Here is a 27,206-nt window from a genome sequence, read left to right on the forward strand (position 1 = left end):
CATACCACATTATTTGGTACTGAAGGAAAATTAAGAGAATCATGATTAAAGTCCTAGGCCAGCCAAGAGTAACCATTTTTTTAAATTATCAGTATTACTTCTGCTGTATTTATTTTATAGTGTATGCATACAATTAACTGCAGAAGATCGTATACAGAAGTGTTAACAATACACATAATTCTATGAGCAGTAAAGCTTTGATGATTAAAATTTACACATATGAGTCAGGATGTCTAAGCAATTTATTCTCTCTGCAAATCTTTATATTCCCCAGATACCTGCTCCTAAGGGTTGGGGAGTTTTGAAATAATCAGGACAATGATCCAGGGACAAAGATGCAGATGAAGTTGATAGAAACCCCCCCTTAGCATGAGTGAAAGAGCAAATTAGGATCTATTTATTATATAGGCTAATCAGCCAGCCTGTCAAGGTATTGATTTAACAGCTAACCAGCTTATGTAATATAAGATGTAAGGTGTAATAATGGGAATGACTCAGCAGGGTCTGTGTCTCTTTAAGAGCCTTTGTATAAAGGGAAGGCTTTGCTGATGTTTCCTTCTTCTTCCATTTCCTGCTGTAACTGTGGTTTGTTGGATCCTGCTGTATTAGCTCATGTATGTATATTGTTCCTGGTGTATAGATATGTTCCTGGTGTATAGGTATGTAGATAGTGTAAGATAAACCACCATTTACTATAGACCACTGTTTATTGTGTTTACTCCTGGGTTATCTCACACAATAAGACTGTGCACGCTCTGATACAGCCAAGTTTTAAAAATGATTTGGAAGCTTTTTAGTTACTAAGCTTTCATGCAAGCTTGAAAAAAGTATGTTGCTGCTTTAATGAACCAATCTTTAAAGGAAAAATATTTAGTATGACTTTTTCAGCAGCAGCATCTATTTTCAGGCTCACACTAAAAGAGAGGTTCTTGTTTTAATGAATAAAAAATAAACACCACTATATAATTTTTGAAGCATGTATTACCCTAATAAGTATACATTATTATGGAGTAATAAGTCACCCGATCAATTTTCTCTCAGAATAACAATGTTCTGGATAAGTGGTCTCCAATCTATTTAAAAAACACTCCAAAGCTCTAATGAGAAAGAACTCATATTTTTTAACTTGTAGAGTTGATTTTTGGACTACTCAAAGATAGACGCTTATGAGGTCTGAGAGAAAAACATATCATAATTAGGATATTTGCTCATTTGATTAGTGGAATAATTCATGAATAAAATCTGAACACAGACATCAACAGGGGAGCAAATAATGAAAGATGGATTGTAAAAACACAAATTCTTCCCTTTTGTGCTTATATTGTAAGTTTGCACATATGCATATAAATGGCAGAGTTTGCATTGTGACATCATGATGAAAATCTCCATCATTTTGATGAAATCTCATCTTGCTGGGTATACCAGTGAATCTGGATCATGGGTTCAGCTTTGATTAACTATCAGTGAGATGGGAAAATTTCATCAGGCACTGCATCAGACTTGAGAGGCCTTTCAGAATAGTTTGAGGAGACCTATAAGAGGTCAGAAAAGGGAGGGAATTAAGAGAAGTTGACTTGATTAGAGCTATTGTGATGCAATGCCACATCCTGTTTCTAAAGGTTGGACTGAGAACAGCCAGAGTGGAGAAGCACTTTGCTTCAATTCTTGAATTCTGGCATGCATGTAAGCAGAAGTCCCTCTGATTTCTATGAGGTTAAGTTGGATCAAGTATGTTGATGTAGGATGCAGTCCCAAAATATACTACTATATGTTAACAGCCTGCAGTTAAAATCTTGAGGACAGATTTCCCAAAAAAACCATTTAGTCACATGTCATAATTTAACCATTTTTGTTCCTTTCAGAGACTCTGAACATTATGAAAGTAACATAATAAAGTATCACTTGATGCCAACCCTTTTAACAGGAAAATTAGAAAGGAAAGCAATTCTATTCCATTATCTCTGTTATCATGTTTGTGGCTCATCCAACCATCACCTAACCCGCAAGCCTAATCAGAACCATTGAACTATATTTTTAAAAGATCCTGGAGCACTCGGGAACTACCGGAGGACTGGAAAAGAGCTGATGTAGTTCCCATCTTCAAAAAAGGAAAAAAAATGGACCCAGGAAATTACAGACCTATCAGCCTGACCTCAATACCTGGGAACATTCTGGAAAAGATAATCAAACAACAAATCAGTGAACACCTACAGGCAAACAAAGTCATTACTAAAAGCCAACATGGGTTTGTCAAAAACAGATCATGCCAGACAAATCTTATTGCATTCTTTAACCAAGTGACAAAATTAGTGGATCAGAGGAATGCTGTGGATATAATTTACTTGGACTTCAGTAAGGCATTTGATAAAATAGATCACAACCTACTACTTAATAAGATAGAAAAATGTGGGTTAGACAGCATCACCACCAGATGGATCCGTAGCTGGCTGACCGGCCATACTCAACGTGTGGTCCTCAATGGAACCACATCTACATGGAGGGAAGTGTGTAGTGGGGTGCCCCAGGGCTCTGTTCTGGGCCCAGTGCTCTTCAACATCTTCATCAACGATCTGGATGAGGGGATAGATGGGGAAATCATCAAATTTGCAGACAACACCAAGCTGGCAGGAATAGCCAACACTCCAGAAGACAGGCTTAGGATACAGGAGGATCTGGACAGACTTGAACACTGGGTGCTATCTAACAAAATGAAATTCAATGATGTAAAAAGTAAGGTTCTACATTTAGGCAAGAAAAACCAAATGCATAGGTATAGTATAGGGGGTACCTTGCTCAATAGTAGTAACTGTGAGAGGGACCTCGAAGTCCTAGTGGACAATCACCTAAATATGAGCCAGCAGTGTGCTGCAGCTGCCAAAAAGGCCAACACAGTGCTGGGCTGCATTAACAGAGGGATAGAATCAAGATCACGTGAAGTATTAATACCACTTTACAATGCCTTAGTAAGGCCACACTTGGAATACTGCATCCATTTTTGGTCACCACAATGTAAAAAAGATGTTGAGACTATAGAAAGAGTACAGAGAAGAGCAACAAAGATGATTAGGGGACTGAAGGCCAAAGCATATAAGGAAAGGCTGCTGGAATTGGGTATGTCTAGTTTAATGAAGAGAAGGATGAGGGGGGACATGATAGCAGTATTCCAATATCTCAGGGGCTGCCACAAAGAAGACGGAGTCAAGCTATTTTCCAAGGCACCTGAGGGCAGGACAAGAAGCAACGGATGGAAACTAATCAAGGAGAGAAGCAACCTAGAACTAAGGAGAAACTTCCTGACAGTTGGAACAATTAACCAGTGGAACAACCTGCCTCCAGAAGTGGTGAATGCTCCAACACTGGAAGTTTTTAAGAAGAGACTGGACAGCCATTTGTCCGAAATGGTATAGGGTTTCCTGCCTGAGCAGGGGGTTGGACTAGATTACCTCCAAGGTCCCTTCCAACTTTATTATTATTATTATTATTATTATTATTATTATTATTATTATTATTATTATTATTATTATTATTATTATTATGCTGTTGCACAAGGCCACCTCAACAGGTTGTAATGAAAATAATGTTAAGATGACCAACTAGCTTCCCCCCTTCTTCTCCAATCATTTTCTTTTGTGTCACATCAGCCTCGAAGACCACTTGGAAACTACTTCCACGTGGGAACTACTTCCAAGTAGTCCAAAATGCAGTGGTGCAGGCAATATTGGGCATGACTCAGTATTCTTATTGGGAACTAGAAAGCATACCTTCTCTGATGCATCACCTGCCCTTTGAAATGTTGCCTCCACACACATAAAAAAATGTGTGGCTCTTTTCCTAATGAAGTTCCAGAGGTCCTTAAAAATATTCTGTATTTAATCTTTCATAATTTTAATCTTTTTATATTGATAATTGTTTTTATATCTCTCTGTTTTATTATTTTACAACCCACCAAGAGTTGCCTCAAACTGTGAGGTGGCTGGTATATAAATTTAATAAATAAATACGTAACATTGTTGTTTTTCCAAGCCTTTAGGTAGGATGTTTCTGAAACCCAATCAGTATTTGTTACATGTAATATTGTCCAGATGCTCTTGTTTCTTTTTATGTTTTTTTTGTTTTAAATGGTAAGCCACCCAGACTCATCCTGGAATCTAGTGGGTTCCAAATTCAATGAATGGATGAATAAATGAATGAATATTAGTCTGCACCAGATTTATTTGCCAATTCTATTGCACCTATGGGCTACAATTACAGAAAAGCCAAATTTATTAAGTATATTAATGAGTCATATTTCCCACACTTAAAAATGCATAATAATTTCATTCATATGTATTAAAATAACTGGGGGCAATTTTTGTAACAAATGTCTACAATATGTGCTCTTATGTTATTCCAGAAAGCAGCAAATCTACAAAAAACAAAAATTGTGGCTGAGAAAAGGAGATATATGTTTCAAATTTAGAATGGGGAAAAAAAAATAAAGCTGTTGCTATAGCAATAATCCCTCTTCTATGCTTGAAGCTGAGCAACCTCCGGTTGTTAGATACATACATTAATTAACTGAGTATATGTTAGCATCTGGCATATTTTACCATGCAGTTATTTCATATCTACTGGCACATAGTGTAGTTTGAGCAGTGAGTCAGAAGCAAATGTACTTGGTAGGGAAATCACTGCTAATGATACCTTACCGTTCCCTTGTATTATTATTATTATTATTATTATTATTATTATTATTATTATTATTATTGTTATTGTTATTGTTATTGTTATTGTTATTGTTGTTGTTGTTGTTGTTGTTATTGTTGTTGTTGTTATTATTATTATTATTATTATTATTATTATTATTATTATTATTATTATTAATCATTGCACAGTCAGCCAGATGTTCAGACTGGATTTGGCATTTTTGTCTACCTATCGATTCCTTGCCAAGGACCTGGGTTAGGCAGTTGTGGATGTTTGATGGTATTACAGATATCATCGCAGGATGGAAGCTGTTCCTAGTAAGGCCGCTTTTTGCAATTTACTGATTGCGAATTTGTCAATGCCAATGGTGTTCAAGTGGTGCTCCATTTGTTTTGGGATTGCACCCAAGGCACCTATTACTATTACTATTGGTACTACACTTGCTTGCCTTTGCCGCAGTCGTTCTATTTCTATTTGTAGGTCTTTGTATTTTATAATCTTCTCCAGTTCTTTCTCTTATCTTCTGCTGTCTCCAGGCACTGCCATGTCCACTATCCAGACTTTTTTGTCTTTTTTATTGACAATTGTTAAGTCCGGGGTGTTATGTGGCACATGCTTGTCTGTTTGAATTCTAAAGTCCCAGAGCAATTTAACTTTTTTATTTTCTATGACTTTTTCTATTTTATGGTTCCACCAGTTCTTGCTTGTAGGCAAATGATATTTCTTGCAGATCTTCCAATTCACCATGGTTGCTACTTTGTCATGACACTACTTGTTTCTTCAGCTTCTTTGCATAGGCAGCACTACTGTCTATTGCTATCTTCTCAAGTTTGACTTTGTATGCATTTGTCCTTAAGGCTTGGTCTTGTGCAGCCAGAATTAGTCCCTCAGTTTCTTTCTTCAACTTTCTGCTCTTAGCCATTGCCAGGTCTTGTTATTATCTGCTTTCCCAGCTATTTTTTAAATGTACTGGCCATGTAGTGCTTTGTCTTCCCATGCCTCCATTCTGTTCTTCATTTGGTCTTTCTTGTAGGACAGTTTGGTCTCTCCAGTAGTCAGTAAGCCTTCCTGATATACTAACTTCAGTATGCTAGTATATAGTATACTAACCAGATAGTTGACTTTGCGCAAATTTACATGTCATCATATTTTTTATGGGAGAGACATTCTTTGTCTGACTCCTCTGATGAGACCTGTCTCATCAGTATGATTGAGTAGGGTTGAATCTCTGGCATAGCTCTCATCTTCCTCAGAGTACACAAACCATACAACCATGTCAAGGTAGTGCCTCACTGGGATGATATTATTGTTATTGTTATCTTCAATTTAATTCAGTCTGGGACTGGTAAAAACTCAACAGCTCAAGTCCTAACCAAGGATCTAACAGCTGTTAAGATAACGTCTGAGAATATAGGCAGTTCTGAGTAGGGTGGTTTTTTGCAAGGTCAGAATATTCAGGTATAATAAGTTCTGAATTTCTATGTATCTAGGCAATCCTTTGGGTATTGCTCTAAGGGCTCCTATTACTATTGGTACAACTATTGATTTCTTCCTCCACAGTCGCTCAACTTCAATTTGCAGGTCTTGGTATTTCGTTATTTTTTCTAGTCATTTGTCTTCAATTTGTGCATCACCTGGTATTGCGATATCAATGAACCAGATTTTTTTCCCCACAATAGCGATGTCAGGCTTGTTGTGGGCTAGATGTCTGTTTGTATCTGAAATTTCCACAAGATTATTTTAGCAGTGGTTGTTAAGTGAATCACTGCAGTCTGCAGTAGGTCTTTTTTTCCCCTCTTTTGCTGGAAACCAGAAGAAATGCCAGTTTCCAGCAGAAAATATAAATCATGGTAACATGACTGCAGGACACTGCAAACATAAGTTGCTGAGTGCCTAAAATGTGATCACATGACCACAGGGGCCTCATCCACCAGAACGTCAAATCTTGGGTCATAAGTAGCCTTGGGGAAGTCTATCATAATTTCAAACAGGCTCTAAGCAACCATTCATAAGTCAAGGACTACCTATAATCTACAAGAGCAGCTGTTTTCCACTACCTTTTTCTTGGATATTTTTTTGACTTCCCAATTTATCCTTCAGCCTAGTTGAGCCTTCATGGTTAAACAGTATATACTAATATATGCTGTTATATATTAATATAACATCATTAACATGTACAGGTTATATCTGTATATGCAGGATATATCTACTGTGCCTAATTATATTTATCAGTGGCAATATTACAGCTATAAGTGAAAAATTATAATACTTAACCAACTTACAGGTTTCCCTTTTTGCCTGTTTTTTTTTTTTAATGATCACCTTTACCAACAAGAAGGCAGGATTGCCACAGTCCTTTCCCAAGTCCTCTCATTTAAGGACTGGGATTTACTCAGGGTTTAACGTCCCTTGATCCTATACTTAGCCCTGTCAGTTCTTCTACTTTCCAGCCCTTATACTTCAGCAGCTGCTGCTGAAGTTTGAAGTAGCCTGGCCTTGTTCCCTTTTACCAAGTTGCTTCTCTGACTCTCAGTTCTTATCAGTTTGTAAGAGGGAGAAAACACTTACTTGTTGTTATCTGTAGATGATCTGCATCATTGCAGCTTGTGAGTTTACAGGTAAGTTTCAACTTACTATCCCAATTGAGCCCAAAATTTATATTGCCGATTGAGGCAGTTGTTAAGTGAGTGCTCCTCATTTTATGATTTTTTTTGCTTCAGTTGTTAAACAAATCACTGCAGTTGTTAAGTGAATCATGTGGTTGTTAAGTGAGGGTGGCTTCCCCCTTTGACTTTGCTTGTTAGAAGCCAGCTGGGAAGGATTCAAATGGTGATCCCATGGGACAGTGCAACTGTCATAAATACATGCCAGTTGCCAAGCGCCCAATTTTGATCATGTGACCATGGGAATGCTGCAATGTTTGTAAATGTGAAAAAGGATCATAAGTTACTTTTTTCAGTTGCTGTTGTAACTTTGAACTATCACTAAATGAAGTAAATCAAGGACTACCCGAATAAGATTTTGCTACTCCTTTTTCAGCTGTGGTGGCTTCCAAGTCTCTTTTACCTAGTCTATTTGGTCTCACCTCTTCCAAGCATGACTGCCCACTTTAGCACCTTTCTCTCTTCCACCAACAACCACCCACTGAGTCTTCAGCATTTATTTTTTATCACCCGGCAGTACAGTTGTGGTACTTTGCCCTCTTAAAGTTCCAGGGAACAATCCATAAGAAAGAGTACAATTCACAAGGAGGGAAAACCCAGGCCAGCAACCTGCAGGAACTTAGAATCTATTGTACAATTCTTGCAGCCAAAGATTTATTTTATTATTTTATCAATTCTTCATAATTTATTGGAGTCTGAATCTGTACATTATAATGCACGAGTTTAATATTACAACTCTCCCAAAGAAACTATGGAGGTAAGATAGAAAGAGTCATAATAGATCCACATCTGGGAAACTATAATTGGAAACCGTTGGAAAATTAAGTGAGACGAATAAAATGGATTTAGATTAAAACTAAGAACACTGATCCTTCAGAGAATAAGTTTAAAGGACAACAAAGGTCACAGTTTTAATGGTTTATATAATTAGTACCAATATTGTGAATTAATACATCAAATCTTTTTTTTTTGGGGGGGGGAGATGATATATGGAAAAAAATGAATAGGACAGGAAATTATAAATTATACTTCCTGATTCTTCACTTTAGTCTAATAATTATATGTGATGTGTTTAAATGAACCTATTATACTGCATGACCTCTAAATCCTAAACTGAAATATCATGTGCTTTTTCTCAGCTAGATCCCACTCTGCCACCCTATCTAATTGTACTGCTTTATCTTGTATTAGAAAATGATGTTATACATACGTAGCTAAATAAAGCTTGACAAAAATGGAAATTCTAAGTTAAGGTATATAAAAATTTACAATTGACTTAAATAATTAAGTTGTTAAATATAACTTGTGGACTACCCTGTACATAAGGCTCAATCCAATTCCCTATGAATGCTGTGGTTGCCCTTGAAAAAGCAGTAATTCAGTGGCCTAAATATATTTTGCATAAAGAAGGTCCCAAGCTGCCCTGAGTCCGCAAGAAGGTCTCAGCCGCCCTGAGTCCGCAAGGAGAAGGGCGGGATATAAATTGAATTTAATAATAAGCTGAATTCTTGATATCTTCCAGTAAGTGGGGAAAGATTCCAGTAAAAGTGCTTTAAGTCAGTGTTGTAACAATAAAAAGTGGAGAGTAATTATATTGCAATGGCATGAAAGGGTCCATTTAGGAAAAGAGAACCTGGACACAGTATGGACCATTCGGAGGGGGGAGGGAAGAAAGACAGTTTGAAAGCCAGTTTGATCTAATGTTAAGGCACCAGACCTGAAACTAGGAGACTGTGAGTTCGAGACCTGCCTTAGGCATGAAAACCAGATGGTTGACTTTGGGCAAGTCACTCTCAGCCCATGATGCCAACTAGTTAGTCAATTGGTTGGTCAATTCCTGTCACAACCAATGCATTGACCCTCAGTTTATTTGAAAAAAGTAAACCCTGCACTTGTGGGAAAACACTAGGAAGAATATTTCTGAAGAGGCTAGAGAAAGTAGAGTTCTCACCAGCTTAGTTTGTGGTAAATGGGATTTTCCAGGCCCAGCTATTTTGCAAAAATATTCACAATACATCAATATTTTTAACATTCCCAAGTTTTGAAACTTGTGGGACAGAGAATAGAATAGAATAGAATAGAATAGAATAGAATAGAATAGAATAGAATCTCTTTATTGTCATTGTGTAACTCACAATGAAATTAAGTGCTGCCACAGTGCACACTACACACAAGTAAAAACCACAATTAAGAATATACATTATATACACACGTCCTTCACATTCTATTCACCATTGCGCTGCCCCTAATATTGCACTTCAGTGTTGCACTATACAGTGGTATAGTGGTACAGTTACAGCTCTGGGATAAAAAACTATTTTTCAGCTTAATAATAATAATAATGACAGATTTCAAGGTTTGCAAAGAAAAGTAGTTGAAAAAAATGGAGAACTTTCAGTAGCCTCTTCTACAACTCACTTTGTAGACACTATTCAAATGATACTAAATGATACTAAAAGGACTGAAAGATAAGAGAGAATAATAGAGTTGGAAGGGACCATGAAGGTCTTCTAGTCCAACCCCCTGCTCAAGCAGGAAACCCTATACCATTTCACCCATTGGTCATCCAATCTCGACTTAAAAAGAGTTTTTAACATAAACAAGGGAGATTTTTTTTCAATTCCCATAAATTTTGCCAGATTTTTGACAGGAGGGCCCATTTTCTCCTGGAAATCCGAGCTCAAATTCTTCCATGAATTTGGAAATTCCCATTTTTCTTTCAAACGGGACCCTAAGAAAAACCTTCACGATGATTTTTCCAGAGTAAGATTGCATAAACATTCCCTAAAATTGTCTCCATTTGCATGGCTGATTTGTGTCTTGTTAAGACAAAGACAGAAGCAGGAAAAGGAAAATAGGAGCAGGAGGAAGGTGTGTTGTTAACTCAGTGTTCACCACCTTGAGCTATTTGTAAAAATAATCAAGTCAGGGAATAATTAATAAATAAATATCTCTGTTAGCTTATGTTATCTGAGACATGAACTCTTAATAAGTTATTCCTTTGTTTATCAATGCAATAAGTATATAATTTTGGCTCTTCTGTGGAATTTTGTTCAGTAATCAAGAAAAGGAATCTGTACAATTTTTTCAGGGCTATCAGTATTTTGACTTTTTTTTTGTTAGGAAGGAAACCCACTCAGTTAACCCTATTCAATCACCTGGACCATTCTCTTCCCCATCTTTATTATGGTTGGTTGCCCAGTCAGCCAGATGTTTAAACTGGATTTGGCATTTTTATCCACCACCTATCAAGCCATTCCCAAGAACCTAGGATAGGCAGGTGTTATTTGATGCTGGTGTTATTATTATTATGGTTAATCACTCAGTAACCCAGGTGTTTAAGACTGGCTTTTGGCATTTTTGTCCACATATTTGATTCATACCCCTTATTCTTTCTTCCTCACAAATAAAAAATAAGGGGCATGAATCAAATATGCAGAATTTGGTACTGATGAAGAGGAGATCCCTTCTCTTGAAAAGACAAATGAAAGAGAGGACAGACATGGGGTGCATATGTTGCCAGAGGCACATCAATTATTGTGTGGTCTGATGATCACTGGAAGAAAGAAAGAAAAGATGGCATTGGCAACTGTGATATTTTACAAAGGGAACAGCTTCTGGAGCAAAAATTAAGGTGACATCCACACACACCCAGAAGTTCTTTGAGGAATTATTTCATACTTTGAATGCCATTCCGGATTCAGCATAGCACTGATTTAGAAAAAGTATGATATTTTGCTGTGGACATCTGGACATCAGTGCTCCCTGTATGAATACATTATCCTTTATCTTCACATCTTGTGTGAATACAGAAAAGGGGAAAAATCATTTAATTAAAAAATATTTAATTCCCACCTTTTTTAATACATATATACCATACGTTTGAAAAACAAACCTCTGTGAATCATTCATATAGGTAAATTTTAATCTATATTGATGGCCTTGTGGATTGTGCTACTTAAATTGCTTGCCTTGTACAGGCTGTTCGGTTTTTATCTAGAGCCATTTATTGTTCTTGATGGTAATCTTATACAGAATGATAACCTCCAGAAAGTTGCAAAAGGAATTTTGCAGTGTTGCTAAAACAATTTTAACTCTTGTGGAGGAGCTCTGAAATGCACACAGGAAAGAAATAAAAAACAAAAATGAAATAAGCAACCAAATATACATTAAAAAGACCAGAAGACAGAGAATAGTACAAAAGATATAATTATACATGAATTTATCAAACCATTTGAATGTTTTAGTATATTATTATGGTTGGTCACACACTCAGCCAGATGTTCAGATTTGGCATTTTGGTTCGCCTGTCAAATCCTTCCCAAGGATCTGGGATAGGCAGATGTGGAAGTTTAATGGTGTTACAGATATCGCAGGAGGTAAACTGTTTTAAGTAAAGCTGCCTTTTGCAACTGACTGATGGTGACTTTGTCAGTGCTGATGGTGTTCAAATGGTGCATCCCTATTACTATTGGTATTAACTTTGCTTCCCTTTGCCACAGTTGTTTTATTTCTACTGGCAGGTCTTTGTATCTTGTTATCTTCTCCTGTTCTTTCCCTTCTATTCTGCTATGTCCAGGGACTGCCACATCCACTATCGATACTTTTTGGTCTTTCTTATCGACAATTGTTAGGACTGGGTGGTTATGTGACATGTCTGTTGGAATTCTTAAGTCCCAGAGCACTTTAACTTCTTCATTTTCTATTACCTTCTCTATTTTGTGATCTCACCAGTTCTTGGCAACCAAGGAGTATTGCTTGCAGATCTTCCAATGCACCATTGTTTCTACTTTGTCCCACCATTGTTCGTAGTCAGTCTGTGTGATCTTCTTGCACCAGCCAACTATCATAGGTGATCAGGTAAGTCAGCGTTCCCCAACCTTTCTGGGTTGGTGTCCCAGTGTGGGGGAGGGGGAGGAGAGGATGGTTTTGTGCGAGGGGCAGGCACTTGCACGCTTGTGCGTTTCTGCTTGTGCACATACAGCTTCATTTGTGTGAGAGGTGGGCGCATGCTACTGATGCTTGCAGAAGAGGGGCTGCATGTGCTGGTGCCTGTCACTCACACAAGTGGGGCTTCACACACTGGTGCATGCTATTTGCAGGAGTGGGATTGTGTGTGCCGATGCCTGCTGCTCACACAAGTGGGGCTGCGAGCACTGGTACTCCATTGTGAATAGACCATGGCACAGTAGTGGGCCATGACCCACAAGTTAGGGAGCCATGAGGTAGGCAACACCACAGAAACAGAATAAGCAGTATACTTTCATTTAAAAGAAAAAGGAACACTATTTTGAGGACAATAATGTTCACATTTTGGACAGGGAAAATAGATTGTTTGAGAGAGGAGTGAAGGAAACCATTTGTGCCCAAATGGAAAATCCTTCCCTCAGTAAAGGTGGAGGCCTCAGACACAACTTGTTCCCTATTTTTTTTATGCTGCTCTTTCATCAGTCCCCAGGAAGATTAATACCACTTCACAGGTTCATCAGGGAGGCCACACTTAACAACCCACCTAGGGTAAAGGATTTAGGAATTGGAACATTTGTATCCCAACAACTGTCTGCCTACTTAGCTAAGGAGTCCATCCAGATTAGATGAGAAATAAAACCTCCCTGGAGGACATATATGAGGTCCCCTTAACCAACTTGCTTAGACTGAAAAAGCTAGTTGAATAAGCAGCAAAACATTTTGAACAAACAAGAAAAGAAGTCCAGTTGCCATGACTGAACTTCCAGACAACTCTGCCTGGATGACTGAGAATCTTCATCTTCAGGTAATATTGTCTGTGAAGATTTTAACTGTCATTATTTTCAATTCAAAACAATATGAAGTTGCAGCTGCTAATTCTTTAGCTGGTGTTGACCTTCATATGCATCAGGTTCTTCCTCCCAAGAACCCAGGAAGTCATAATGTGTCAACATAGTAAATGTGTGAATCCAGGCAGTATGGTCTTTTGCAATTGACAAATTTTGTCAACCTGCATATTTTGTAACTGCCATCCAAGATTTGTTGGTATGGCACCCAGTATGCTGATGATCATTGGGACCGCCATGACTGGTTTATGCCATAATCTTACAATTTTCATTTTCAGATCTTTAATATTCCATTTTAATTGTGCAACATACATTATTTAATTACTTAATAAGCAATCTTAGATTCCAAAAGCTTTAAGTACAACATAAAAACAATAAAATGATGTGAAAATTGCAGGCAACTCTGATAGGATTCTGATTGTGCTTTTCCAGATAAATCGATTCAAACATTTATTTTTCAGTTGGATCATATAAATCCATCTATATAAATAAAAATGTAAATGTTCGTTTGTTCAAAATCTTAAATCTCCGAAAGCTCTTTACCGATTACTTTGAAATTTTGACACAACGTTGCATTCGAATATATGCGTGTTTTTATATACCTATATTATATAGATGTCACACCTGTGACAGGTAAAAACATGCTTTTTTTGAAAAACAGCGCCATCTGTTGGACATAAAAGCAACACAAACGTGCGCTTTCTCTTTTCTTTCTTTTCCATTTAACCAGACTGAGCCACAGCAACGCGTGGCTGGGTACAGCTAGTATTCATATAAAATCAAATTGACAAGCTAATCTAGTAAGTTAATAGACAATTCTCAACCATGTGTTGTTTTATTTTAACAGTTAATGGCGTAGTAGATATGAAGCTATGTTTTCCAATTAGAGTTGAAATGTAGGCAGAAGAACATATCAAGCTATTATCCATATACAATAATGGCTTTTTCATGAAAGGTGATACTGCCATTGAGTACCCCATATTTTCCTGATACTAACTCTGAATAAGTTCCTTAATACAGTATGTCATTTTATGGAAAAAAAAAGGGGGGGAGACTTGGCAGATCACAGTATATTCTTACAAATTTGATTATACAAAGTGGATTTCCTTCACAAAATAGCTCAATGCATTTGAATTCTTGACATATAATGGTTACAGCGACTTGAGGAATAAAATCTTTCTGGAATAAAATCCCTGGTAACTTCAGTAATCTGTAACATGAGTTGACACCCGCATACGGGGTAGATAAACTTCCTTTCCTACTTCAAGTGGCCTGGTGTACCTCTATGATGATGCGGGACTGATTGTCAAAGAACACTATTCATTTTTTTCCTCAATCCATTTTATTAATTTGAACAACCACAAATAAGAATACAAAAAGAATATTGGGAATACCGGAGACACTTCTAGTGGCATACATTCCAAACAAAAGCTTTCTAATTACAAAACTTAAGAGTCACAGTCAAATTAAACATAGGGCCATGCAGATTGGAATAAGGATAAAAGAATGATAAACTACTGAATTTGTGATCAAATTCTCTCTCAAAAATATGAGAACTTCCTGTTTTACTTCATTATGAAACGACATGTGAAGAATAACATGTAAAAAACAAATACTGAAAGTTATCAGTTTTTGTTTAAGTGGAAGAATCTGTACAGATAGTCCTTGACTTAGAACACTTCATTTAGTGACCATTCAGAGTTACAACAGCACTGAAAAAGTGACTTATGACCATTTTTCACAGTTACAACTTTTGCAACATTCCATGGTCATGTGATTAAAATTTGCATGCTTAGCAACTGGTTCATATTTATGATGGTTGCTGTATCCCAGAGTCCTGTAATCACCTTTTACGACTTTGTGACAAGCAAAGTCAATAGGGAAGCCAGATTCACTTAACAACCAGCTTACTAAATTAAGAACTGTAGTGATTCACTTAACAATTGTGGCAGGAAAGGTTGTAAAATGGGCAAAACTCACTTAACAAATGTCTCACTTAACAACAAAAATTTTGGGATCACTTGTGGTGGTAAGCCAAGGACTATCTGTATATTATCTAAAGATAATGTTTGGTACTTCATAAAGCAATATAAACCTGAATGATTAGATAACATTGTGAGCATTAGACCATGGGAATAGAAGTATTGTAGGTTTTTTTAAAATAATTACTGCAGGGCTTTAGGAAATTTCTAAAGTTCATGTTGTTCTTTCTTGTTAAGATTTGATTATTTTTCTGATTTGTATGTTACTGCAAAAAGTGCTAAATTTTTAAATTGTCTGAGCTGGATGTTTTATTGGCACACTTAGCATTAATTACATTGTTGAGTTTGTTCCTTGTAGTTCCTTATAGTGGCTTTCAATGCATAATGAAAAGTTCTTGTTTTTCTCTTGTCATAATAAATAAAGTTATCTCAAAAATAGAAAGCAAGTTAATATTCTGAAATGAAGAAACTATTGGTTTTTATGGAATGATAATAGACATATTTAGTCCAACATACAGTATTTATTGTAGTAAAATTTTTCATATTGTTGTTCTTTTGGAAATTTGCAAGGTCCAGCTCTGTTGTATTTCTAATGGAGCTTTTTTATATTATTTGCACTGTTACATTTACTTTGTAAACTTTATATAAATGGTTTACAGAATGCTCATGCAGAATTTGATCTGATTTGTCATGCATCGCTAAGTTTATCTTTTCCATTCATTAAGCATTTGACTCTCAATTAGACAGGAAGATAAGCTGATATTTTGCAGTAGATCAGATTCTACTAATATGCCCTTTTAAGAAGAATTGTAAGCTTTGTAAGAATTTGAGAATAAAATTATATTGTGTTATTGTTTTATGCAGAAGCATAAGAACTTGAACGAAAGAGAAACAGTTGCTGTTTCTCATTGTCAGTTTAAGTCAAACATTTTAGGAAATATTTTTGTCTTGTCCACACTGTACTTTATCTAATGCTGTCTGTGTCCAGCCACTTCATATGTGACCAATGGCATTATGGAATCTGGAATTAATATTAAAAACTAGAACGGTGAGCAGTTTTGGATGCAATGTTACCTCTTATTCCCAGAGATTTATTGTTCTTGTAGAATCTCTCTTTCTCTTTTCATGTTGTAAGAATTGGAGATATGAGGTGATGATAGTAGCTTCAGTCTTCTGGAAAAGTCATTATTCAGAGGTGATACTAGGGAAATGACAGCTGTATTAGAAATTTTGTCCTTTGGGAACTTCCAGTGAGGATTCATGATAAAGTAGATGTCTCTGAAGGAGCAGGGATGGCATGGAGGGAGAGAATGGTGGCCAGAGGGTGAATTCTGGGTGGAGAATTCTCTCCAGAAAAAAGGAGAGCTTGTGTGATCATTAATTTGTACTCTGTAGAGCTGTCCCTTATGAGTAGCCTGATGGAACTTAGGTTTTGTGGTCGGCTCATGAGTTGAGTGGCTGGGAGTTGAGGGATTTCAATCAAGTTCACAGTCAATGCAGTCAATATGGAAATAAGTTTCATATGAGTCTCATTTCTTAACCACTTTCAGATGTAACTAATATACAGCTAAGGATAAATTTTCTGAGCATCAGAGTAAAAATTCCTCTTGGTGAATTATTATTCTTTCTGAATTACAAAAGAAGAAAGGTTTTTAAAAAGGTTTCTAAAAGGAATCAAAATAAGAAAGTTTAAAATGGATAAAGGGGATAGTTATTCTGAAAGATTATTTTGGGATGATAGTGTTTTTAAATAAATTAAATTTGACAAACAAACTGGACCTTTTTTTTTTGCTGTTTACTATCAAAGAGTGTATACAATTGATAGATTTTACCAAACGAAATGTAAAGCTCCCATCCCATTCATGTTGGAGGCACCATTTAAGGTGCTTCTAGGCTGAAAGGATTAGCCAGTGACATCACTGTTGCACAGGGGGTACCCGTGGGGGCTCCTTTCATGTCCCCATCAAGGAGCTGGAGCTAATGACAGGAGCTCATCATACCGCAGCAGCACTTGGGTCTCAAACACAGGATTGCCAATCTCCAACCAAGCGTCCTAACCGCATGAACCATATAAAGGTAATATAAGTCAGACTGATGCTTACTGTAATTGTGTTGTGTCATTTGAAATGAAATTATTAAGGGCACAGGAAGACAAAAGAGAAAAAAGGGAGAAGCTTGTCTTTTCTTTTTCCCATGTTTGAAAAACTTCCATCTTCGGATTATGATCATAATAGCAACTACTAGAAAAAGAGCAAAAATGGAGAATAGAAGATTTCTTTATGTACAAATGATGAACATGGGATTACTAAAATATATAGACTTTTATGGTAATTTGAAGCAGAAGAGAAACAAGTGAAAGAATCTATGATAAAGTGACCTAAAATTTGATTATAATTCACACATGGAACAATGGGAAAATATGTAACTGAAAGAATTGAAATTTACATTATGCTATAATTTTAAATAGAATGTTTACTAAATGATGTGTTGGTATATGTTACAAAAAATATATCTGTAGAATGTATAAAGGCTCTTCAAATTTATGTTGGAAATGTGAACAATAAGAAGGGAAAATTTATGATATTTAGTGGTTATATAAAATAGCTAGAAAATTCTGGATTCAAATATATACACTAACTCAGAGGATTTTAAAGATTAATGAACATTTGAGACCAGAAGTTTTTCTCTTGGGACTGATGGACAAACAGTTGGAAAAAAGTCACGAAGCACTATTTTTTACATGAAAACTGCAGCAAGATGCACAACGATGTATGCACAATGATGGAAATATTTGGCACTATCATGATGAAGGAATGGTTGATGAAGTTGATAGAACTTGCTAACATGGCTAAATTGACCTCTGTGATCAGAGAAAAGACAATATCTAAATTTATTACTGACTGCAAATCCCTTATGGATTGTTTTGCTTAAGAAAAATTGAACTTATGATTTATGATCATAATGATTAGACAGAATAGATTATATAAAGAGGAGAGTTATGCTGAAACCATAGAGTAAAATGTACATTTATAGCTGTAATTATAATTGCTAAAAAGAAGATATTGTAACCTACTTCTTTGTACCTATTTTTCTTAGTTTTGTATTTTTCTTTTTTCCTTTCGTATACTTCTAGTTTTTTTATTTCTTTTTCTTACTTTATATTAGTTTGTGTATTTGTGTGTCTGTGTGTGTGCACATGCATGTATCTCATATTTATATAAATAAATCTTATCCTTTGGCCTACAGAAATCTGAAAACTTTATCTAGCATCTACATAAAAGTGCTATGGGAGAACCTTTGATATCACCAAAATGTGTTCAACATTTCTCTATCCTTCTTCCCCAACTCATTCCCAAAAGGCAATTGAATTATGACTTAGAGATAGAAATATAAATCAGTTTGCAAATGGAAACTGAATCCATACATGACTGCTCTTAGTCAATTGCTGCTTTTAATATTTCAGATATATTGTTTGTTGTTTCCTTCATGCTGATTTATACCTTTATATTTTAGACAGTATTTTTGGCTGTAATTATTTACTTGTGAGATGCTTAGAGCTTTGTGGAACAGTAGATTACTCTTAGACTTATAAAATGAATAGATAAAAAATGAAATGGTAGATGTTGCAGCTAAGTCAACTCTCTAGTGTATATATAGAAATGGAAATGCCACCTTTCCTAGGGATAGAGCTATGAGACCTTAGCTGAAGAAGAGAAAACATAAACTAGATTTTCTATACCAGCTTAAAAGCTTCCAAACTGAAATGCCATTCTATTGGATATGACCTTCTGAAACATGACTACTTAAAGCTTCCTCCTGTGGTATTTACTATTAAGCAGGTACAATGCGATCCTCTTTTCCAAACCTTGGCTAAATTCCTCGTGCATCAGGCAGACTGGAAAGAGGCTGAAGTCCCATCTGACAGAAATGTCAGCTTGGATTTATTTTGATCCCCTTTCCCATACCATCAAAGCCTATGTTTATTATTAAAGTACAAGCAGTCTGCATGGTTTATTATAGAAGAATACATTGCTTGCAGACAACGGGTATAGACTAATATGTAATATGATTCGCAATTGTTCTGAAAATCCCCTATCTGTATAGGCATAAAACTGAATATATTGGATTTCAAAAAGCATAAGTGCTAAACTCACAGAATACTTTACCAAAGATTCATTGAAATTAAGAACCTTATTTCTGTATAAACCTGCAAAGACTAAATCAGATTAATAGGTTGATATGCAAGGGTAAAATTTATACCTCTGTTCTTGTGCTCAATTTCCATGGCAATTTGTCGACCTGAGAATGATGAATTCTAGCAATCAGTGTACTATCTGGAACAACTCACTGTCTGTTTGTTTGTTTATAAAATTTGTACACTGCCCAACTGTCAAAACTCATAAAATAAATTGACTCTCTCTCTCTCTCTCTCTCTCTCTCTCTCTCTCTCTCTCTCTCTCTCTCTCTCTCTCTCTCTCTCTCTCTCTCTCTCTCTCTCTCTCTCTCTCTCTCTCTCTCTCCCTTCTTCTTCTTCTTCTTCTTCTTCTTCTTCTTCTTCTTCTTCTTCTTCTTCTTCTTCTTCTTCTTCTTCTTCTTCTTCTTCTTCTTCTTCTTCTTCTTCTTCTTCTTCTTCTTCTTCTTCTTCTTCTTTTTTCTTCCTTCTCCTCCTCCTCTTCCTCCTCTTCCTTCTCCATCATCTATCATCTATCATCTATCATCTATCATCTATCATCTATCATCTATCATCTATCATCTATCATCTATCATCTATCATCTATCATCTATCATCTATCATCTATCTATCTTCTCCCAAATGAAGAACAGGGATCATGTGGGACTTATTGGCCACCCAACATGATGGTAGTACATAATGAACAGAGTGGTTGCAATGTAACTCCCTTCTTTTGATAATCTATTCTATCTAATCATCAACCCATAAAGTTCTTTTTTTGTGTTTTACTCAAAAGGTCTGTAAGGGGTTTGCAGTCAGCAATAAATAAACTGCAGATATTGTCTTTGCTCCGATCAAAGAAATCAATTTAACCATTTCAGCAAACTCCAACATCTTTACCAACCATTGTGAGTAGCACAGATAGTCTGTCAATATCACTGCATGGATGAAGGGCATGATTCATTGTCATTATATTTCTGGTCTTCCTATCCAGTGCTTCTAATTCAACTTGAACTAGAGTCCAATACACTATTCAGTTGTGTATCTCATGACTGGAATTGCCCAGGTGTCATTTGCCTTAATCCTCCACTAAGTTTGGACTTTAAGATCTTTTTCATTCTCATGTCTAACCTTCTTCTTGATTTCTTTTCCTCCAGTAGTTTTGCAGCTGCTGGCCAGGCTGCTGCTCAGTACTGAGCCTATAGCTCAGTTGTCACCAGATATCCAGGAGTTCAACACCTAGTGTGGTCCTTCTTGACTTGGGCAATGACTGATCCAGTATGGGTTTGTGTAAATTACATCTCACCAAATTGTTGATAGAAGGGGCACTCTTTGTCTGCCTGCTCTGATGAGACCTGACCAGTATGGTTGAATCTCTGGCACAGCTCTCATCCTGTTGGAGCACATTGTTATTATTTGTTCCAAGTCTTTATCCAAACTTTGTCTTGTTCATTCAGTATTAGCTTGTATCTTTTCCAGATTATTACACACATGAGAGTTGTCCCTATCTGGGACAGTTTTAAACCATCAATATATTCAAGTGTGTTATCAGAGTCTCACAGATTAGGACTTCATCCTAGCAATTCAGAATGCTGGGATATTTTATTCTCTACCACTTCAACTCCTATATGCACAGATTTTGTACTATTTTGAAATCTTGTTGAGTGATGGGGTGAGCACTGAAACACTGGTGTTTTGATTTTAATATTTAGTCTCTTTCTGACTGTGAGTCCCTGACAATAAATTAATTGCCCAATGTGTAATTGCATTCAATTATAAAAGTTCAGATTATAAACTGCCTACCAAATTAAAAGCACTAGTTAATAATAATAATAATAATAATAATAATAATAATAATAATAATAATAATAATAATAATAATAATAATAATAATAATAATAATACCTATACCATTTCAGACAAATGGCTGTCCAGTATCTTCTTAAAAACTTCAAGTGTTGGAGCATTCACAGCTTCTGGAAGCAGGTTGTTCCACTGATTGTTCTAACTGTTCTGTCAGAAAATTTCTCCTTAGTTCTAAGTTGCTTCTCTCTTTGCTTAGTTTCCATCTATTGCTTCTTGTCCTGCCTTCAGTGCTTTGGAGAATAGCTTGACTCCCTCTTCTTTGTGGCAGCCCCTGAGACATTGGAACACTGCTATCATGTCACCCCTCGTCCTTCTTTTCATTAGACTAGGCATACCCAATTCCAGCAACTGTTCCTTATATGTTTTAGCCTCCAGTCATTTTACATCATGGTGACCAAAACTGGATGCAGTATTCCAAGTGTGACCTTACCAAGGCATTGTAAAGTGGTATTAACACTTCACATGATCTTGATTCTATCCCTCTGTTAATGCAGCCTAGCACTGTGTTGACTTTTTTGGCAGCTGCAGCACACTGCTGGCTCATATTTAAGTGATTGTCCACTAGGACTCCAAGATCCTTCTCACAGTTGCTATTTGGCTTAACTTCACACTAAAATTTAAGAAGGATTCAGGTCCAGAAGCAATAGTCTGGCTCTACAGATATAGCGGCTCTTGATTGTGTTTCAAAGCCTGGTAGATATGCTTTCACCCATTCATGTCAACTTTATTTAAAGCTTGACCTTAAACCTCAGCATTTTTGGGTGCTCTTTTCCCCAAAATACATCAATTACATTTTTACGAATTCCTGAAGAATATTTTTTTAAAAAAAAATTAAAAAGCTTTTATGGGCAATCTTCTATCAGTGTTAATGTATCACATTTCACCTAAGCTTGCATGTACTCTGAAGCAAGTTATCAGCTTAATTGGGACTCTTATGAAATTTAATGGTGCTTTTTGAAAAGGAAAAAAAGATGAACAGTTGCCTAGAGGGGAATCTTAAGCACAAGGTATTTAAAGAAATTATACTTTGAGGATCCTGTTTTTATCCCTGCCTCCACAATTCATTTAATGAAACAACATTAGCATTTCACCCTCCCATTTCTAGTTCTTTCTTGGTTTCCTTTTCTTAAAGGTGAAAAAAAATATCAGTTCCTGAATAGCATCTTGATGACTTTACAGTTATGAATATTCTTTTTTTGTTTGGGGGGGGGGGGAGTTTGCAAACAAAATCTAAAGTTCTTCCTAGACATCTAGACTGATATTTTTGGTAACATGGTTAATTCTGAACTTTCATTTTTTTCAGTGGATTAGCATTAACAAGTCTGAATTTCATGCATTTCTAATATTAAATCATGCTATATTCTAAACTATAACCTAAAGCATGGGGTGATTATTTCCCCCTTAGCAGACAAAATAATATTGATCAATGGAATATAATAGGCAGTTCAAATCCTGTTGTTGTTGTTGTTGTTGTTGTAGATAATAATAATAATAATAATAATAATAATAATAATAATAATAATAATAATAATAATAATAATAATAAAGTTGGAAGGGACCTTGGAGGTCATCTAGTCCAACTCTCTGTTCAGGCAGGAAATCCTATGCCTATACCATTTCAGACAAATGGTTGTCCAGTCTCTTCTTAAAAATTTCCAGTGTTGGAGCATTCACCACTTCTGGAGGCAGGTTGTTCCACTGGTTAATTGTTCTAACTGTCAGGAAGTTTCTCCTTAGTTCTAGGTTGCTTCTCTCCTTGCTTAGTTTCCACCCGTTGCTTCTTGTCCTGCCTTCAGGCACTTTGGAGAATAGCTTGACTCCCTCTTGTCTGTGAGTTAATCAGCGAATGACTTCACATCAGCTAGTTAGGTTATGAATAAAAAAAATTACAATGGGATGCAAAATCAGTGTTCTTTAAGTGGCTGGCATCATTGAATCATTAGACAATATTATTATAGGGTGAAACGAGAAGAGAAAATTAATTCTTAAAGTTGTTTAGTGGATCATTATCTTTATTTCCTTAATAATATTTTCCTTTGTTATTATTTCACCTTTAGGTGCTGGTATAACCGTACCCATTCCCCTCCCCCTCTTCTATGCTCCTCCTTCCCTCCCCCTCCCAACCCTTTTAATGAATTAACTGGATATCACAGGGTAAGTCTGTCCTACCTGAAGTATCTGGTAAAAGCCAGTCTATAGATAGATGCCCTTAAAAACAAAGTAATCACTTAATATCAAATGCCATCTTTGGTTTTAGTACAGCAGGCACCTGAGTTCCCAAATTAAAAAAAAAAATCAGATGGCCAAATTATTCTAAAAACTGAAGGGAGGATGAAGATTGTTAAATTTGTTTCTAGATTGTACTGAATGTTGGACTAAGATTCAATGTTGGACTTTATATTGATTCAAGAAGCAGAAACCAAATGCTTATCACTATTCAGTTGGAAAGAAAAAGAAATGAGGGAGAATCATCACCCTGAGCTTACCTTTCCTGATTTATCCAAAACTATTCAGAATAACTTAAATATGGATATGGATAAGGTGAAAATTTGTAACTTAGTTTGTTGGATATTAAGAAAAGTAGCAATAGAGAGATAGGACCTAATATTAAATAGGAAGTCCTAGCATGGGAGAGCAGCTACTATATATATTCTTGCCAAAGAATGGTGCACTCCAATCTAGGCTGGACATCCTTTTCCACAGAGCAGGCAGCTTTGGCCAGGACACACTTAGAATAGCGCAGGAGAAAGAGAACATTTGCCTAGTCAGCCAGGTCAGCTGAAACAACCTTGCTGATCAGTGGAATAATAGCTGTCACAGCCAGTACATGCTCTCATTCTCAATAAGGAATTCTACTTCAACATCCACAGATATGGAAAGCAGTAAAGGGAATATCTGTTGACACTGAGTACAGTCAATTGACTATATCCATTTTATTTATTATGATATTCCAAGTGTGGGGGTTATTGTATTCTGCGGCTTGGCCAAAAACTATAAAGGGTTTATGCATAACAGATCTGTTGTTACAGTGAGAGCAATAAACTACTGGAAATTAAGAGTTTAAGAGTTAACAGTTAACAATTAAATGTTAATTTAATTGTTAAACACTTAACAATTAAATTAATTTAACAGTTTAACAATAAACAGTGAGAACAATTAACCAGTTTAATGGCTTGTCTTCAGAAGCTGTGGGTGCTCCATCAGCGGAGATTTTTAAAAAGAGACTGGGCAGCCACTTGCCTGGAATGGTATAGGGTCTCCTGCTTGAGCAGGGGGTTGGACTAGAAGACCTCTTCCAACTCTATTATTGCAAATGTTAAAGTTTCTCACTCCTATTCTTCACAGGTGGCATCTTTAAAAAAAAGAAGGCTCTGCTACATCTCTCAAGACAGTGTAGAGTCCTCTAGACTGGGCCTGTGTGGTTATTCTTATTCTATGTGATACAGTTCAAGTAACCCATATATTTCTTTAAAACAAGCATTTCATGGATGACTTTTGTGAGACCATGAATCCTGAGCAACAAACATATATTTAAGTGAAATTGTTAACTTTATGGTTGCTGACATATGTTTACAGATATATCACGCCAAAGATACTATTTCCTCCAAATACAGAATACAGAATAACAGAGTTAGAAGGGACCTTGGAAGTCTTCTAGTCTAACCCCCTGCTCAGGTAGAAAGCCCTATACCATGTCAGACAAATGGTTCTCCAATCTCTTATTTAAAACTTACAGTGTTGGAGCATTCACAACTTCTGGAGGCAAGTTGTTCCACTGATTAATTGTTCTAACTATCAGGGAATTTCTCCTCAGTTCTAGGTTGTTTCTTTCCATGACTAGTTTCCATTCATTGCTTCTTGTCTTGCCTTTAGGTGCTTTGGAAAATAGATTGGCTCCCTCTTCTTTGTGGCAGCCCCTGAGATATTGGAACACTGCTATCATGTCCCCCCTCGTCCTTCTCTTCATTAAACTAGACATATCCAGTTCCAGCAACAGTTGTTTATATTTTAGCCTCCAGTCCCCTAATCATCTTTGTTGCTCTTCTCTGCACTCTTTCTAGAGTCTCAACATCTTTTTTACATCGTGGTGACCAAAATTGGATGCAATATTCCAAGTGTGGCCTTACCAAGGCATTGTAAAGTGGTATTAACACTTCACGTGATCTTGATTCTATCCCTCTGTTAATGCAGCCTAGAACTGTATTGGCTTTTTTGGCAGCTGCAGCACACTGCTGGTTCATATTTAAGTGATTGTCCACTAGGACTACAAGATCCCTCTCACAATTAGTACTATTGAGCCAGGTACCACCTATACTATATCTGTGCATTTGGTTTTTCTTGCCTAAATGTAGAACCTTACTTTTTTCACCATTGAATTTCATTTTTTAGATAGGACCCAATGTTCAAATCTGTCAAGATCCTTCTGTATCTTAAGCCTGTCTTCTGGAGTTTTGGCTATTCCTGCCCGCTTGGTGTCATCTGCAAATTTGATGAATTCCCTATCTATCCCCTCATCTAAATCATTGATGAAGATATTGAAGAGTACTGGGTCTAAGACAGAACCTGCATGCAGTATTCCAAGTGTGGTCTTACCAAGGCATTATAAAGCGGTATCAGCACTTCACATGATTCCATGTAGATGCAGTTCCATTGAGGACTACACATTGAGTGTGATTGGTCAGCCAGTTACAAATCCATCTGGTGGTCATGCTGTCTAACCCACATTTTTTGTATCTTATCAAGTAACAGGTTTTGGTCTATTTTATCAAATAGAAGTCCAAGTAAATTATATCCACTGCATTTTTTTGGTCCACTAATTTTGTCACTTGGTCAAAGAATGCAATNTATTTAAAATTCTCCCTAGGCCAGACCCGCTTGTTGAAAAAGCCATGTCTTGAGGGCGCGGCGAAAAGATAGGAGGTCCGGAATCGTCCGGATCTCGGGGGGTAGTTCGTTCCAGAGGGTGGGGGCACCCACAGAGAAGGCCCTCCCCCTGGGGGTCGCCAGCCGACACTGCTTGGCCGACGGCACCCTGAGGAGGCCCACTCTGTGGGAGCGTACCGGTCTGTGAGAGGGAATCTGTGGCAGAAGGCGGTCTCGGAGATATCCAGGTCCGATGCCATGGAGCGCTTTAAAGGTGGTAACTAACACCTTAAAGCGCATCCGGAAGGCCACTGGTAACCAGTGCAGCTCGCACAGCAGCGGTGTTACGTGGGAGCGACGAGTCCCTCCCAACACCGCCCGCGCGGCCGCATTCTGGACCAGTTGAAGTCTCCGGATGCTCCCCACAGGGAGCCCCATGTAGGGTTTGTCTAGCATGATCTGTTTTTGACAAACCCATGTTGGCTTTTGTTTATGACTTTGTTTGCTTCTAAGTGTTCACAGATTTGTTGCTTGATTATCTTTTTCAGAATCTTTCCAGGAATTGATGTAAGGCTGATAGGTCTGGATCCATTTTTTTTCTTTTTCTTTTTTTTTGAAAATGGGAACGACATCAGCTCTTTTCCAGTCCTCAGGTAGTTCCCCAGTGGTCCAGGATCTTTGAAAGATATAGTTCAGTGGTTCGGAGATCACATCTGCCAATTCCTTCAGAACATTTGGTTGTAATAGTAGTAGTAGTAGTAGTAGTAGTAGTAGTAGTAGTAGTAGTAGTAGTAGTAGTAACTATGAGAGGGACCTCGGAGTCCTAGTGGACAATCACTTAAATATGAGTCAGCAGTGTGCTGCAGCTGCCAAAAAAGCCAACACAGTGCTAGGCTGCATTAACAGAGGCATAGAATCAAGATCACGTGAAGTGTTAATACCACTTTACAATGCCTTGGTAAAGCCACACTTGGAATACTGCATCCAATTTTGGTCACCACGATGTAAAAAGATGTTGAGACTCTAGAAAGAGTTCAAAAAAGAGCAACAAAGATGATCAGGGGACTGGAGGCTAAAACATATAAAGAACGGTTGCTGGAATTGGGTATGTCTAGTTTAATGAAGAGAAGGATGAGGGGGGGACATGATAGCAGTGTTCCAA

Source organism: Protobothrops mucrosquamatus, unplaced genomic scaffold (assembly GCF_001527695.2).
Source record: "Protobothrops mucrosquamatus isolate PMUCROS unplaced genomic scaffold, P.Mucros_1.0 scaffold1588, whole genome shotgun sequence".
Classification (NCBI taxonomy): Eukaryota; Metazoa; Chordata; class Lepidosauria; order Squamata; family Viperidae; genus Protobothrops; species Protobothrops mucrosquamatus.